This window comes from Acomys minous (assembly GCF_964271855.1).
Source record: "Acomys minous genome assembly, chromosome: 7".
NCBI classification, from domain to species: Eukaryota; Metazoa; Chordata; class Mammalia; order Rodentia; family Muridae; genus Acomys; species Acomys minous.
In genome coordinates, this window is record NC_140488.1 from 103,882,369 (window position 1) to 103,897,262 (window position 14,894).

A 14,894-nucleotide genomic window follows, 5' to 3' on the forward strand; every position below is an offset into this window, starting at 1 on the left:
CCACCGATTTCATACTGGCTTTCTCGATTCTAAGTTTTCAGTTTCAGTGTCCACATGTGTCCTCACCTCCACCCTCCCCCATTCGTGTTCTTTATTCCTATTGGCATGCTCATGTCATGAACATGACAGAACAGGAAAACGCATGTTCCCTGTGCTAGGTTGCTTGGATTCAATCTTAGCAGTGTCGCTGCCTTGCTGCGGTGTCCTTATCTGGAGAAGAAGACAAATGATAACAGTACTTCCGCTTCATAGGTCACGGTGGGGGCTAATGAGTTAACATATGGATAACCAGGAGAAAGATATCTCAGAAAGAACAAATGTTCAACAATTTCACCTTCAACATCAGCACCCTTCTGCATATTGTCACCTCCCTATCTATATCCATCTTCCTTTAATTCTACTTATTCCTGCCCAACCTACTTTCTTCCCCTTTATTTCTTTTCTTTGTACTATTTATTTATTTGATCTGTGTACCAGCCCTGATAATCCTGGAACTCTCTCTCTGTAGACCAGGCTGGCTTCAAACTCACAGAGATCCACTTGCCTCTGCCTCCTCAATGCTGGGATTAAAGGCACGCACCACCACCTGGCTGAAGTGATTTAGTTTTATTTGTATGTATGTTTTGTCTGCATGTACGCATGAACACTACATGCCTGCAGTGCCCAAGAAGGCCTAAAAGATGATGCCAGATCACCCTGAAACAGGAGTTAGAGATGGTTGTGAGCCATCATGTGGGTGTTGGGAATCAAACGTGGGTCCTGTGCAAGAGCAGTAAGTGCTTTTAACCACGAGGCCTCTTTAATTTATCATTTAGAGAAGGCCTTACACTGTAGCCCAGGCTGTACTGGAACTCAGTATGTAGCCCAGGTTGACCTCAAATATGTGATAATCATCCTGCCTCGGCCTCTTGAATGTTGGGATTATAGGTAAAAGACACCGTGGTTAGCTTTTTTTTTTTTTAAAGATAGGGTATCACTGTGTAGCCCAGGCTGCCCTCAAAACTCCCAATCCTCCTGCTTCAGCCTTCAGAGTGTTGGGATTACAGGGGTGGGCCTTTGCTTCTGGCCTTTGCTCTCATTTCATTTTATTACTGTTTTGATACAAGGTCTTACTCTATAGCCCTGGCTGCCCAGGAATGGCTAGGTAGATCAGGCTGGCACCAAATTCACAGAGATCCTCCTGTGTCTTTCTCCAGAGTGCTGGGATTAAAGGTGTGCGCCACCATACCTGGCCATTCTACTTTTATTTTAATGTAGCTGCTCGCCTGACTGCCTTTTCTTTGTTCATCCCTCTGAATGTGCTCCTCCTCCTCCTCCTCCTCCTCCTCCTCCTCTTCCTACTCCTCCTTGTAGCCATGGCTGTCCTGGAACTCACTCTGTAGATCAGGATGGCATTGAACTCATAGTGATCTACCTGCCTCTGCCTCCCAAGTGCTGGAATTAAAGGCATGCGCCAACCACACCCACCCAAATGTGTCTCCTCCTCCTCCTCTTCTTCTTCTTTTTTTTGGGGGGGGGGATTTGAGACAGGGTTTCTCTGTGTTAGCCTTGGCTGTCCTGGACTCGATTTGTAGACCAGGCTGGCCTCGAACTCACAGTGATCCACCTGCCTCTGCCTCCCGAGTGCTGGGAATTAAAGGCGTGTGCCACCACGCCCGCCTGAATGTGATTCTTCTTGAATTAGCTGTAAGCTAGGTCCTCTTTCTGCACAAACTCAACTTTATCTCTGTATATCTTCCTGCACCTGTCTGTTGCTTTGCTTTCCATTCCTGACTGTCTGCTCCAATCTTTCAAAACCCCATTTCTTGGTCTCTGTCTCATATCTGTCCCTTGTCCCCTACTTATATGCATTTACTAGAAACAAAACTCATAACCTAGTGCTGTTCATTTGTCCCATCTCCCTTTGTCTTCATCTGGCCACTCTGAACAGCTTAGGCTAGAATTAGTCTGGTAGATAATGTGAGGCTATAAAAGGGTTCAGGAGGCAGAAGTAGACTGGGCAAGAGGTGAGTGGCAGGGTGTGGAATTTCATGATTCTGCCAAAACCTCCTGAAAGGCATGGCTTCTGAGGTCAAGGTTAGCATAACCCCCCTCAACTCAGTCTCTTGAAGAAAGACAAAGAATGCTGCATTTATTGAGAGGACCGGGAAAGGGGTATTTTTCAGAGTGAAATTCCATCCGGAAGCTGGAATCTAGAGTATTTCCTGTTGTAATGTTTCTTCCAGACGTGCAGAGTCTAAACTTGCCACGCAGCGGTGCACTCCTTACATATATATCTACAGTGAGACTCAGGGGTCCACTCAGACTCGCCCCCCCCTTTAGAGACCCCCCAACATGTGCAGAGATTTACCAGTACTCAGAACCACTAACTTTCACAGACACAGATTCTCAGGCATGGCAAAGCACACAGAATCCATCACTCTCTGGCAGAGGTGCAGGAATACACAGGACCATTTAGCATCCATGGCATTGCCCCTTCCAGCTTGAAGACCTGTGCAAACTGGTACAGAAGGATAGCTACAGAGTCACCCCGCTGACTGCTCTTCAAAAAACGCCTCTCAGTCTTCTGTTGCTGTCTACTCAGAAGGACAGCGAGCATCACGTATAAACACACTCAGACCAGTATACACAATTATGGAGTCACAAATCTTCAAAGTCAGGGAATTACACATAGCCAAGTTTGGGAAGTGGAAGGGAGCCAATCTCCCTCCAGCCCCCAAATGCTAGGCAGGCTGTCCCTCTGGTGCCCTCAGCCTGCCTTTGTGAAGGCACTGCCAAGCACTCCAGCCAGCATCCTGACGTTTAGCAACTGGACAGAAATAATCTAAGATTTTGGATAAGATAGAGAAATATAAAATAACAACAATGTTATACAGTATTAGAAAATAACTTGAGCAGATCATCAAGAATTAACAAAATTCTTGGGACAGGACAGTGCATGCCTTTAATCCCATCACTTGGGAGGCAGAAGCAGGTGGGTCTCTAAGTTCGAGGCTAGCCTGATCTGCAGAGTGAGTTCGAGGACAACTGAGGCTACACAGAGAAAGCCTGTCTTGAAACAAAGCAAAAAACTAAAACCAAACCAAACCAAAATAATTAACAAAGTTGAAATGTAACTCATGAGCTGGGGATATAACTCAGTTGGTACAGTCCTTGCCTAGCACGTACAAGCTTTGGGTTTGTGGCTCATGCTTATGATCCTAGCCTTTGGGAGAATCAGAAGTTCAAGGACATCTGGCTCCATAGGGAGTTTAAGGCCAGCCTAGGCTATGTGAGAGACTAGCTCAAGAAATCAGATCTGAAATTGGTAGCCAGGAACTTTCTTTCTCCGTCAACCCAGGCCCAGCTGGTTTTATAGGTGCTTTGCACCAGACTCTCAGGAACTGGTTCGTTATTGTTTGGTTGGTTGGTTGGTTTTGTTGGTTTTTTGTTTGTTTGTTTGTTTAATGACTCTAAACTCTGAACCCAGAGCCTCATGCCCACTAGACTACTAGACAATAATCTTCTCACTGTGCTGTACTCCTGGCCAATTCTCTTTATTTTTAATTACTTATTCTATGTCTGGGCGGGTGTATGGTGTATGTATATATTGTGTGTACATGAGTGTGGGTGCCTGTGGGCCACAGAATTCACATAGCCATCTCTTAGGAAGCAGAGCAAGTGGATCTCTGTGAGTTGGAGGTCATCCTGGGCTACATAATGAATTCTAAGCTAGACATTGTTACATAATGAGACCTTGTCCCCAAACAAAACAAAACCCAAAGCCTTTCATCCCAGCACTAGGGAGGCAGAGGAAAGAGGATCTCTGTGAGTTTGAGGGCAGCCCGGTCTACAGAGCGAGTTCCAGGACAGCCAGGGCTGTGACACAGAGAAAGCCTGTCTTGAAAAACCAACAAAACAAAAACCGAACAACCACAAACCAACCTGAGCTAATGGTTTCAATGGGGTTTTGGTTGCAGTTGTAGAAATGGGCAGAAGCTCAGCTTATAACTTCATAACTGCATTGTTAGCTGCAGAGGAGAACTGCAGCCGGTGAAGTCCCTCGCTGGCTCCACTTCCTAACAGGAAAGCCAGCTTGTCCAATTAAAGGCTAGATTGGAGGCCATTAGGCAAGCCTCTTTCTGGGGTGGTGTGCTGGCTAGTTTTTGTCAACTTGAAAAAAGCTAGAGTCATCTGAGTCAAGGAAGCCTCAATTGAGAAAATGCCTCTGTAAATTGGGCTGCAGGCAAGCCTGGAGGGTGTTTTCTTAATTAGTTATTGATAGGGAGGGGCCAGTCTATTATGGGTGGTGCCATCATTGGGCTGGTGGTCCAGGGCTCTATAAGAAAGCAGGCTGAGTAAGCAAAGGAGAGAAAGCCAGCAAGCAGCACCCCTCCATAGCCTCTGCAACAGCTCCTGCCTCCAGGTTCCTGTCCTGTTTGAGTTCCTGTCTCAACTTCTTTCAGTGGTGGACAGTTATATGGAACTGTGAGTGAGATAAACCATTTCCTCCCCCAAATTACTTTTGATGTTTCATCACAGCAATAGTGACCCTAAGACTTAGAAAGGTGTCATCAATGCCATCCAGACTATGTTGGGACTATTGTCATTTCAATCCACCAGGCCTTAGTTCTAGAAGGGACATCACACATCCCTATCTTGTTCATAGATGTAAGTTGGGGCACTAACAGGACTGGGTTGCTGTGGCAGCTTGAATGAGACTTGTTCTGAACAGGCTCAGGGTTTAAACACTGATCTGCACTTAGTGGTACTTTTTGAGGGGGCTGTGGAACCTTTGGGAAGTTGAGCCTTGCTAGAGGAAGTGCATATCACTGGGGGCAGGCTTTGAGGGTCTGAGTCTCAGCCAACTCCCCCTCCCCCCATTTCCTGTGCATGGATGAAAATGTGATGGGCCGGCTTCCTGTTTCTCATATTATGCCATACCTTTCCTGCCATGATAGACTCCAAATATACAACATATCCTGATTAGAGTCTTGACAGATGGTGGCCCTGATGGGACAAGCACATAAATTAACCTGTCCCTGTGCAGCTGGACAAGGTAGGGCCTGTGCCTGTCAGTTAAAGATAGAAATATGCCCTCTTTTATGTGGCTACTGCCACAAGTTTTTCAGTGTGGCAGCTGCTTTTGAGTCATCACGCTCCTGTAAATAACCTTGATAAACTCGCTGGTTTACTAAGCTAGGCTTGAGTGGAATTCTTTCTTTCTCTTTCTCTTTCTCTTTCTCTTTCTCTTTCTCTTTCTCTTTCTCTTCTTCTTCCCCCCCCCTTTACTTCTTTCATTGTTTTTGTTCTTTGATTGTTTCTCTGTGTAGACCTGACTGTCCTGGACTCACTTTGTAGACCAGGCTGGCCTCCAATTCTGCCTGCCTCTGCCTTCCAGGTGTTGGGATTAAAGGCGTCTGCCACCACTGACCGGCTGCTTCTTTAGTTTCTTGTTGGTACCTTCCTGGTGTACAACAGATATTGTTCATGTCTCTCCAGGGAATGTCACATGGCAGCAACAATATAGAAAACCTAAATGACAAATGAATATTAACCGGTAAGAAAATCTCAGTGAGTTCAAAAGAGCAACACAAAGACAGACAATTTTCTTTGCTTACAACTGGATAAAACAAGCAATCAATTTTAAATGTATCTTCCATTTGAATACGAAAAATACTCAACACTTGGGCTAAAGAAGAAATCCAGCTAAAAGGCTGAATTTCTAGACAGCAGTGATAGGGAAACATTCATTGGTGGTTTGAATGAGAAACATTCTCCCACAGGTTCCAGTATTTGAATACATGGTCCCCATTTGGTGGCACAGTTTTGGCAGGTTTGGGAGGTGTGGTTTTGCTGGAGGAAGTTTGTCTCCAGGAGTTGGATTTGAGAGGTTAAAGCCCCACTAAGCCCTATTTCAAGTCTGCTCCCCACCCCCACCCCCATCCCGATCTGCATTAAGCAGAAGATATGAATTCTCAGCTTCCTGCCTCTGCTGCCATGCCTGCTGCTTGCTGCCATGCCTGCTGCTGTTGCCATGCCTGCCTCTGCTGCTATGCCTGCCTCTGCTGCCATGCCTGCTGCCTGCTGCCATGCCTGCCTCTGCTGCCATGCCTGCCTCTGCTGCCATGCCTGCTGTTGCTGCCATGCCTGCTGCTTGCTGCCATGCCTGCTGTTGCTGCCATGCCTGCTGCTTGCTGCCATGCCTGCTGTTGCTGCCATGCCTGCTGCTTGCTGCCATGCTTGCTGTTGCTGCCATGCCTGCCTCTGCTGCCATGCTTGTTGCTTGCTGCCATGCCTGCCTCTGCTGCCATGCCTGCCTCTGCTGCCATGCCTGCTGTTGCTGCCATGCCTGCTTCTGCTGCCATGCCTGCTGCTTGCTGCCATGCCTGCTTCTGCTGCCATGCCTGCCTCTGCTGCCATGCCTGCCTCTGCTGCCATGCCTGCTTCTGCTGCCATGCCTGCCTTTGCTGCCATGCCTGCTGCTTGCTGCCATGCCTGCTGTTGCTGCCATGCCTGCCTCTGCTGCCATGCCTGCTGCTTGCTGCCATGCTTGCATCTGCTGCCATGCCTGCTTCTGCTGCCATGCCAAACTACACCCTCAGCTCAAGGAACACTTCTCAAGCTCTTTTGTTTTGTTTTTGTTTGTTTGTTTGTTTTTTGTTTTATCAAGACAGTGTTTCTCTGTGAAACATACCTGGCTGTCCTGGAATTTGCTGTGTAGACCAGGCTAGCCTCAAACTTACAAAAATCTGCCCTTTCTATGCCTCCCATATTCTGGGATTGAAGGCATGTGCCATCATGCCTAGCCTATTTTTAAAGGTTTTTATGAAGTAAATATAACACTGATATCAAGGTCTGACAAAGATGCCATAGGCAAAGGGAATCAAGTAGACCAAGGCTCACAAATGCTTACTGATGCAGAACCCTAAATAACAGAATCAATGATTGTGTGGGCTTTATTCCAGGTATATAAGAATCATTTCATTACAAGGAATACTACTGGTAAAAGCTAACGTATTATTTAATTCCAGTGCGATAATTATATTACCACCTCCAGAGTACACAGTCATTTGAAAAACAACAACCACAAAACCATGTAATCCCACAGCTTGGAGGCTGAATATAGTGGACTGTGAGTTTAAGGAAGAATCTGGTTATGCAATAAGGCCTTGTCTGGAAAAAAATCAATAACAAAGTCAATAAAAGAGGCTAGAGAGATTTGAAGGTGGTCAAGAGCTCTTGCTGTTCCCAAAGAGGAGCTGGGTTCAGTTCTCAGCACCCTCATGGTGGCTCACAACCATCCTTAACTCCATTTTCAAAGGATCTGACACCGTCTACCAGCCTCCGTGGGTACCAGGTGAGCATGTGGCACACACATATATACAAATAAAAATAAATGAGTCCTTTAAAATTCAATAAAAGAGGAATACATGATTTCTTCCTTTTTAAAACTTTATTATTAGCTGGGTGTGGTGGCACATGCCTTTAATCCCAGCACTCAGGAGGCAGAGGCAGGCAGATCACTGTGAGTTCGAAGCCAGCCTGGTCTACAAAGGGAGTCCAGGACAGCCAGGGCTACACAGCGAAACCCTGTCTCAAAAAACCAAAACAAAACCAAGTAATACTTTATTATTAAAAACCTGCAAATATATAAAACAAAATTTAATCAGACCCAACTCAATGACCTTATATCCAGTTAGAACAAAAATTTGGTTACCTCTTTTTGTTTATTTATTTTTGTTTTTGTTTTTCAAGATAGAGTTTCTCTTTGTAGCTTTGGCTGTCCTAAAATTCTCTCTGTAGACCAGGCTGGCCTCTAACTCAAAAAGATCCACCTGCCTCTGCTTCCTGAGTGCTGGGATTAAAGGCGTGCGCCACCATGCCCAGTTGAGAATAGGCATTTTGGAATAGAAGTTGTGGAGCTTCACATTAAATTTTACACTTTCAGCATCAAATATATTTGCGCCACCATGCCCAGTTGAGAATAGGCATTTTGGAATAGAAGTTGTGGAGCTTCACATTAAATTTTACACTTTCAGCATCAAATATATTTACACACTAATCCACCACTAAAATAAAAAACCATCCACAACAGAATTAGAATTACATAAACAGTTAGCTTTATATTCTCTTTCATAACTTGTGTCCATTACCTGCATCATGTCTTCCTCATATCCTAATATTTATCCTTTCTTGTTTTCTTTCTTCTTCATGTTATACTGTACCCATATGAACATTTTTTACACACACACACTTACACTATTGGTTGAATTGCACAAGTAAAAGAGAACATACAGTTTTTTTTCTTTCTGAGTCTGTGTAACTTTGGCTAATATTATACATTTTAAGTCATTCTATTTGCCTACAATTGTTTTATTTATTTATTTATTTATTTATTTATTTATTTTTAAGACAATGTTTCTCTGCATAGCCTTAGCTGTCCTGGAATTTGCTCTGTAGACCAGGCTGGCCTTGAACTCAGAGATCTGCCTGCCTCTGCCTCCTGAGCGTGGGGAGTGCAAATTTGTAAATTTCATTTTTTCTTTAGACCTGAGTAATAGTAGTCCATCTTATACATATACCAAATTCTCTTTATCCATTCATCTATTGGTGGACAAGTAGGTTGATTCTAAAAGTGACTAAATGAGCAATAAATATGAGGGTGTAAATATCTCTATGGCAGGGTATGGAGTTCTCTGGGTATATGTCTTGGAATGAAATAGCTGTGGGCTGTGCTATGATCTTTGTAGTCTGGTAGATTGATTACTCTGGGCTTGATATATATATATATTATCCAAATCCTACATTTTATTTAATCAGGAGATACCAAATAACACACAACACTCAAATGTTAAAGATCACAAACAAGGTAAAGGTATCTACTTTCTCCATTATAATGTACCCTCTGATTGGAGATAGCAATCTTTGCTATTACATCAGAAGCCAGGCATGGTTACTTATACCTGTGATCCCAGTACTTTGAGGTCTGAGACAGGAATACTGCCATAAGTTCAAGGCTACCATGGACTACACAGTGAGTGTAGGCTAGCCTGTGTGAGAGGTTGAGACCATGCCTCAAAAACACAAACAAAAATATATATGGTGTGTGATTCAAATTTATAATCCCAGAGCTCAGGTAGCTGATGCAGGAGAATTGCCAGGACTTTGAGGTATCTAGGTTACATGGTGTATTCCAGCATAGTCTGAGCTATAGAGTAATAAGCAAAAGTAGAGGCTGAAGAGATGACTCAGTAGGTAAAAACATTTGTTGCTCTTGTGGAGGAATGGGGTTCAAGTCCTTGAACCCATGTTAGATTGCTTACAACCATCTGTAACTCCAGCTCCAAGGAATCCATGTCTCTGGCATCTATCTGAAGAACCTGCCACTCATGTGCACATAACTACACATCCATGCACATGCATGCATGTACACACACACATGATGAAGGATGAAGGATGAAGGATGTTTTTTGTTTAGATCACAAGTGGGGGATGAGAAAAAGACTTGTGAGAGAACAGGTGATGTTTATCCCCTTAGAAGTTGAACCACCATGTGGGGGAGATTGGTTGTTAACCAGCTGAAAAACATCCTTGAACAAATTCTGAGAGGAAGTATAAATGGGAGCCAAAAACAAGAGGCAGGGCCTTTGGAGACTTGGGATAGTTTTGGCTATTCATTGCTCCACTTTGAGATGCTCCTAGAGAGAACCGCTCGAGGGAAGGCTTTGGGGCTCTGGGCTCTGGCTGAGGTTCCGAGTTCTGGTTGCTCCAGTTTCCAGCAGAAGAAATCCTTCTGATTATGCCAGGGGAATTGTTCCTCAGAACTGATATCCTTACGGTTTCATTATTCTTTAATCTTCTTTTCCTATTGTTTAGGTTAGTCTGGTTATAAGTGAGGTACTCTTAGTTAATAAATTCGTAATAAAATATATTTGTTAAGAAAATTGAGCCTACAACACACACAGAGACTCACACACTAAAAAATAATAAAGGTAAGTATTAAAAAAGAACCAAAAATAGCTGGGTGTGGTGGCGCACACCTTTAATCCCAGCACTTGGGAGGCAGAGGCAGGCAGATCGCTGTGAGTTGGAGGACAGCCTGGTCTACAGAGTGAGTCTAAGACAGTCAAGGCTACACAGAGAAACCCTGTCTCGAAAATCAAACAAAACAAAAGAGAAAAAAAGAAAAGAAAAAGAACCAAAAATGAACAAAAAGAAAAACTTAAAATTGGAATATAGGAAGTAAAGCTATCACAAGACTATATGGTTAGAAAATATGGCCAAATCAATAGAAAAACAATTACAATTAGAAAACTCAGTAAGTATCATGATATAAAAGTTATGTTAATCATTCAATCTGGAGATATATAGAAGAGAAGGCTCCATCTGCCTTTGTTTGTTTGTTTGTTTGTTTGTTTTTTGCAACAGGGTTTCTTTTTGCAGTCCTGGCTGTCCTGTAATTCACTCTGTAGACCAGAGGGCCTTGAACACAGAGATCCTCTCGGGTGCTGGAATTAAAGACTTGCACCACTGAGGCAGAGGCAGGTGGATCTTTGTGAGTTTGATGCCAGCCTGGTCTATAGGACACCAAGGTCTGCACAGAGAAACCCTGTCAAAACGGAAAAAAAAATGTGCTACCACTGCCTGGTTAAGAAGGCTCCATTTGTTATGGCAATAGAAACATAAAATACCCAAAAATGACTTTAAAAAGAAATGCTCAAAGCCTTTATGAGAAACATTCATAACACCCGAGAGGAACAAACATGTTCTTAGGAAGGCTCACAATTACACATATATTCCACATTAAGTTTTGAATTTTTCTTTTATTTTTGATATTATAATTGCATCATTTCTCCCTCTTCAGACCCTCCCTTCACTGAGTTGAGGGAGAGTAAAATGATCAAAATAGACTGTCTGAAAATTTTTTTACAAATTTTTTAATTAATTCATTCATATTACATCTCAATAGTTATCCCATCCCTTGTATCCTCCCATTCTTCCCTCCCTACCTCCCATTTTCCCCTTACTCCCTTCCCCTATGACTATGACTGAGGGGGACTTCCTTCCCCTGTATATGCTCATAGGGTATCAGGTCTCTTCTTGGTAGCCTGCTATCCTTCCTCTGAGTGCCACCAGGTCTCCCCATCCAGGAGACATGGTCAAATATGGGGCACCAGAGTACATGTGAAAGTCAGACCCCACTCTCCACTCAACTGTGGAGAATGTCCTGCCCACTGGCTAGATCTGGGTAGGGGTTCAAAGTTTACTGCATGTATTGTCCTTGGCTGGTTCCATAGTTTGAGCGGGACCCCTGAGCCCAAATCTGCCTATCATAATGTTCTTCTTGTAGGTTTCTAGGAGCTGTGTTTTTCTATGAATGAACTATCACCTATCTCTTTTGCTGTTGAGGTTGTTGGATTTTCTTTCTTTCTTTCTTTCTTTCTTTCTTTCTTTCTTTCTTTCTTTCTTTTTCTTCCTTCCTTCCTTCCTTCCTTCCCTTCTAGAACCTTGTTAAATACCTAGAAAGAAAACTCTTGTCAGTGATTATACTTGTCAGGTTTTGTGCACTCCAGGCTGCTGCATAACTAAGGATGACCTTGAACTCCCCACCCTCCCGAGTTTACCTCCCAAGTGTTCTGTTTATTGGTACCTAGTTTTTTTGTTTGTTTGTTTTATTTTGGGCTTTTTAGATTGTTAATGGCTGTTAGGAATTAATTTTCTTAAGTTTTTGTTTTGTTTTGTTTTTGGTTTGGTTTTTCAAGACAGAGTTTCTCTGTGTAGGCTTGGCTATCCTGGATTCACTTTGTAGACCAGGCTGGCCTTGAACTCAGAGATACATCTGCCTCTGCCTCCTGAGTGCTGGGATTAAAGGTATGTGCCACCACCACTTGACTTGTCTTTTAAATTTTATTTATTTATTTTATGTGTATAAGTGTATTGTTTTTGTTTTTTGAGACAGGGTTTCTCTGTGTAGCCTTGGCTGTCCTGGAGTCACTTTGTAGACCATGCTGCCCTTGAATGCACAGAGATCCACCTGCCTCTGCCTCCCCAAGTGCTGGGATTACAGGTGTGTGTCAACCATGCCTGGCTTATATGAGTGTATTTTATGTGTACTGTGTGCATGCCTAGTGCACACAGAGGTCAAAAGACATCAGATTCCCTGGAACTGGAGTTATGAATGGTTGTAAACTACCACATAGGTGCTGTGAATGGAACCCTGGTCCTTTGCAAGAGCAACTTGTGCACTAAACTACTGAGCCATCTCTCTAGCCCCAGATTTACTTATGTTTTTTATGTGTGCATGGAAGTACAGGTATCCTATGTTTATTAATTTTAAAATTTACATACAAAATAGTAGTTTGCACTATGTCATTTTCCCCCCTCTATGTAGCCCTACCTGTCCTGGAATTCGCTCTATAGACCATGCTTGCCTCAAAGTCAGAGATCTGGCTGTCTCTGCCTCCCAAGTACTGAAATAAGAGGCCTATACCACCACAACCAGCAAATCTTTATTTACTCATTTAGTGTTTTGAGACAAGGTCTCTCTGTGTAGCCTTGCCTTTCCTGGAACTTCCTTTGTAGACCAGGCTGGCCTCAAACTCACAGAGATCTGCCAATCTCTGCTTCTGGCGTACTGGGATTAAAGTACCACATGCCCAGTGTATTATGGCATTTTCATACATTGTTTTTATTGATTCTCCTCCCTTACTCTCCTTCTCAATCTTCTTGCCCAGTGCCTTTCCTTTTCCCTGTGATGGTTTGAATAAGGATAGCCCCCATAGTCGCATATGTGTGAACACTTGGTCCTCAGTTGGTGGAACTGTTACGGAAGGATTAGGAAGGGTGACACTTGTGGAGGAGGTAAGTCACTGGGGTTCGGCTTTCAGGTCTCAAAAGCCCATGCCATTCAAAGTTAACTCTCTCTGCCTCATGCTTGTGAATTGGACATAAGTTCTCAACTACTGGTGCAGGGCTGTGGCTGCTGCCTGCTGCCATGTTCCCTGCCATGATGGCCATGGACTCTCCCTCTGAAACTCTAAGCCCCTACTAAATGCTTTCTTTTAGAAGTTGTCTTGGTCATGGTGTTTTGTCATAGCAATTGAAAAGTAACCAAGATACCCCCTCTATTGCGTTCATGAATGACCCCCAGTTTTCATCTATGTATTCACAATGCTTGGTAATACCCTTCCCCGGAACCGACTGAGTTTAGCCATGTTATTTGCTATACCATTGACATAGTAGTAGCAAACTTAATAGAAACAGACATTTAGAAAAACTTTTGGATATTTCCCTTCCTCTTTTGAACATCAGCCAAAGCTGTGAGAATATACCCAGGTTAGCCCACTATGAGGTTGTGGAAATCAGTGTAGTCATCCAGCTTACGTGTTCAAGGGGGCCCAAGCTCCAACAAACTCAATGGAGCACAGACACATGAGTTAGCCCAGTTGAGATGAACAGAACCCAATCCAAATCATAGAAACTTTCCACTGACTCGAAGCTCTAACTTTTGATACATAAATATTCATTTCAACTTACTTTTACTTTTTATTTAATTTCAAATTTTTGGGTTGTTGTTGGTTTGTTTGTTTTGAGTCAGAATTTCTCTGTGTAGCTCTGGCTGTCCTGGAACTGGTTTTGTAGACCAGGCTGGCCTCAAAATTAGAGATGTTCCTGCCTCTGCCTCCTGAGTGCTCACTGCCTGGCTCTTCTTTTTAATTAATTAACTAATTAATTAGGGTTTTTGTTGTTGTTGTTGTTTTCAAAACAGGGGTTCTCTGTGTAGCTTTGGCTGTCCTGGAGTCACTTTGTAGACCAGGCTGGCCTTGAACTCACAGATATCTGCCTGCCTCTGTCTCCTGAATGCTAGGATTAAAGGCCTGAGCTACCACACCCCGCTTAATTAGGTTTTTTTTTTTTTTGAGACAGGGTTTTTCTGTGTAACCTTGGCTGTCCTGGAACTCTTAGAGATCTGCCTGCCTGTGCCTCCTCAGTGCCGGGATTACAGGCCTGTGCCATCATGCCTGGCATTCTTTTAATATTTTAAGATTTATTTTTATGTGGCTCTCTGTTTGGGGGTATGCATGTTTGAGTGCCAGGATCTGCAGAGGCCTGAGGCATTGGGCCCCCTGGGGTTGGAGTTATGAACTGTTGTTGGGACATCTCATATGGGTACTGAGAATGGAAGCTTGTGCTTCTGTAGTTAGAGCATGCCCTCTTAACAACTGAGCCGTGTCTCCTACCCTTGTTTCATGGCAGGAATCACCTATCAGTCTTTTTTGGAATTATCCTGCTTGTACTTTCTTGTTTTCCATATGAATTTAGGGTTAGCTGTCCAGTTTCAGAAAAAGATTGGTGTCTCTCTTTTTAAAAGATAAATTATTACAATTTTATTTATTATTATTATTAATGTGTGTGTGTGTGTGTGTGTGTGTGTGTGTGTGTGAAAGTTTCAGGAATGTGTGGCAAATGTATGGAGTCAGAACAATTTTGTGGAGTCATTTCTCTCCTTCTATCTTTATGTGGGTTCTGGGGACCCAGCTCATGTCACCAGGCCTGCTAAGCTCTCTCACCAGCCTCTAGTTGGTATTTCTAAAGGACTTATACTAAAATTATGAATTAATATAAAAGCCAAGCTCAGAAGTACATACACATCTGTAGTCCCAGATAGTCTGGAGGCTGAGCTAACATTCCTTGAATCCTGCAGTTTAAGACCAGTGTGGCCAGCATAATGCAACCTTAAAAAATGAATTTTTATCACCAACATGATTGCTTAAATTTGAGCTGAACAAGGAAAACAGCAATAGACATGCTAAAGTGGACCCAGAAAGCCCATATGGCCTCAACCTTAGGCAAAGAACTACAGATAACTAAGGAATACTGAGTAGGAGAAACAGTCTTCCCAAAGAAGAGCA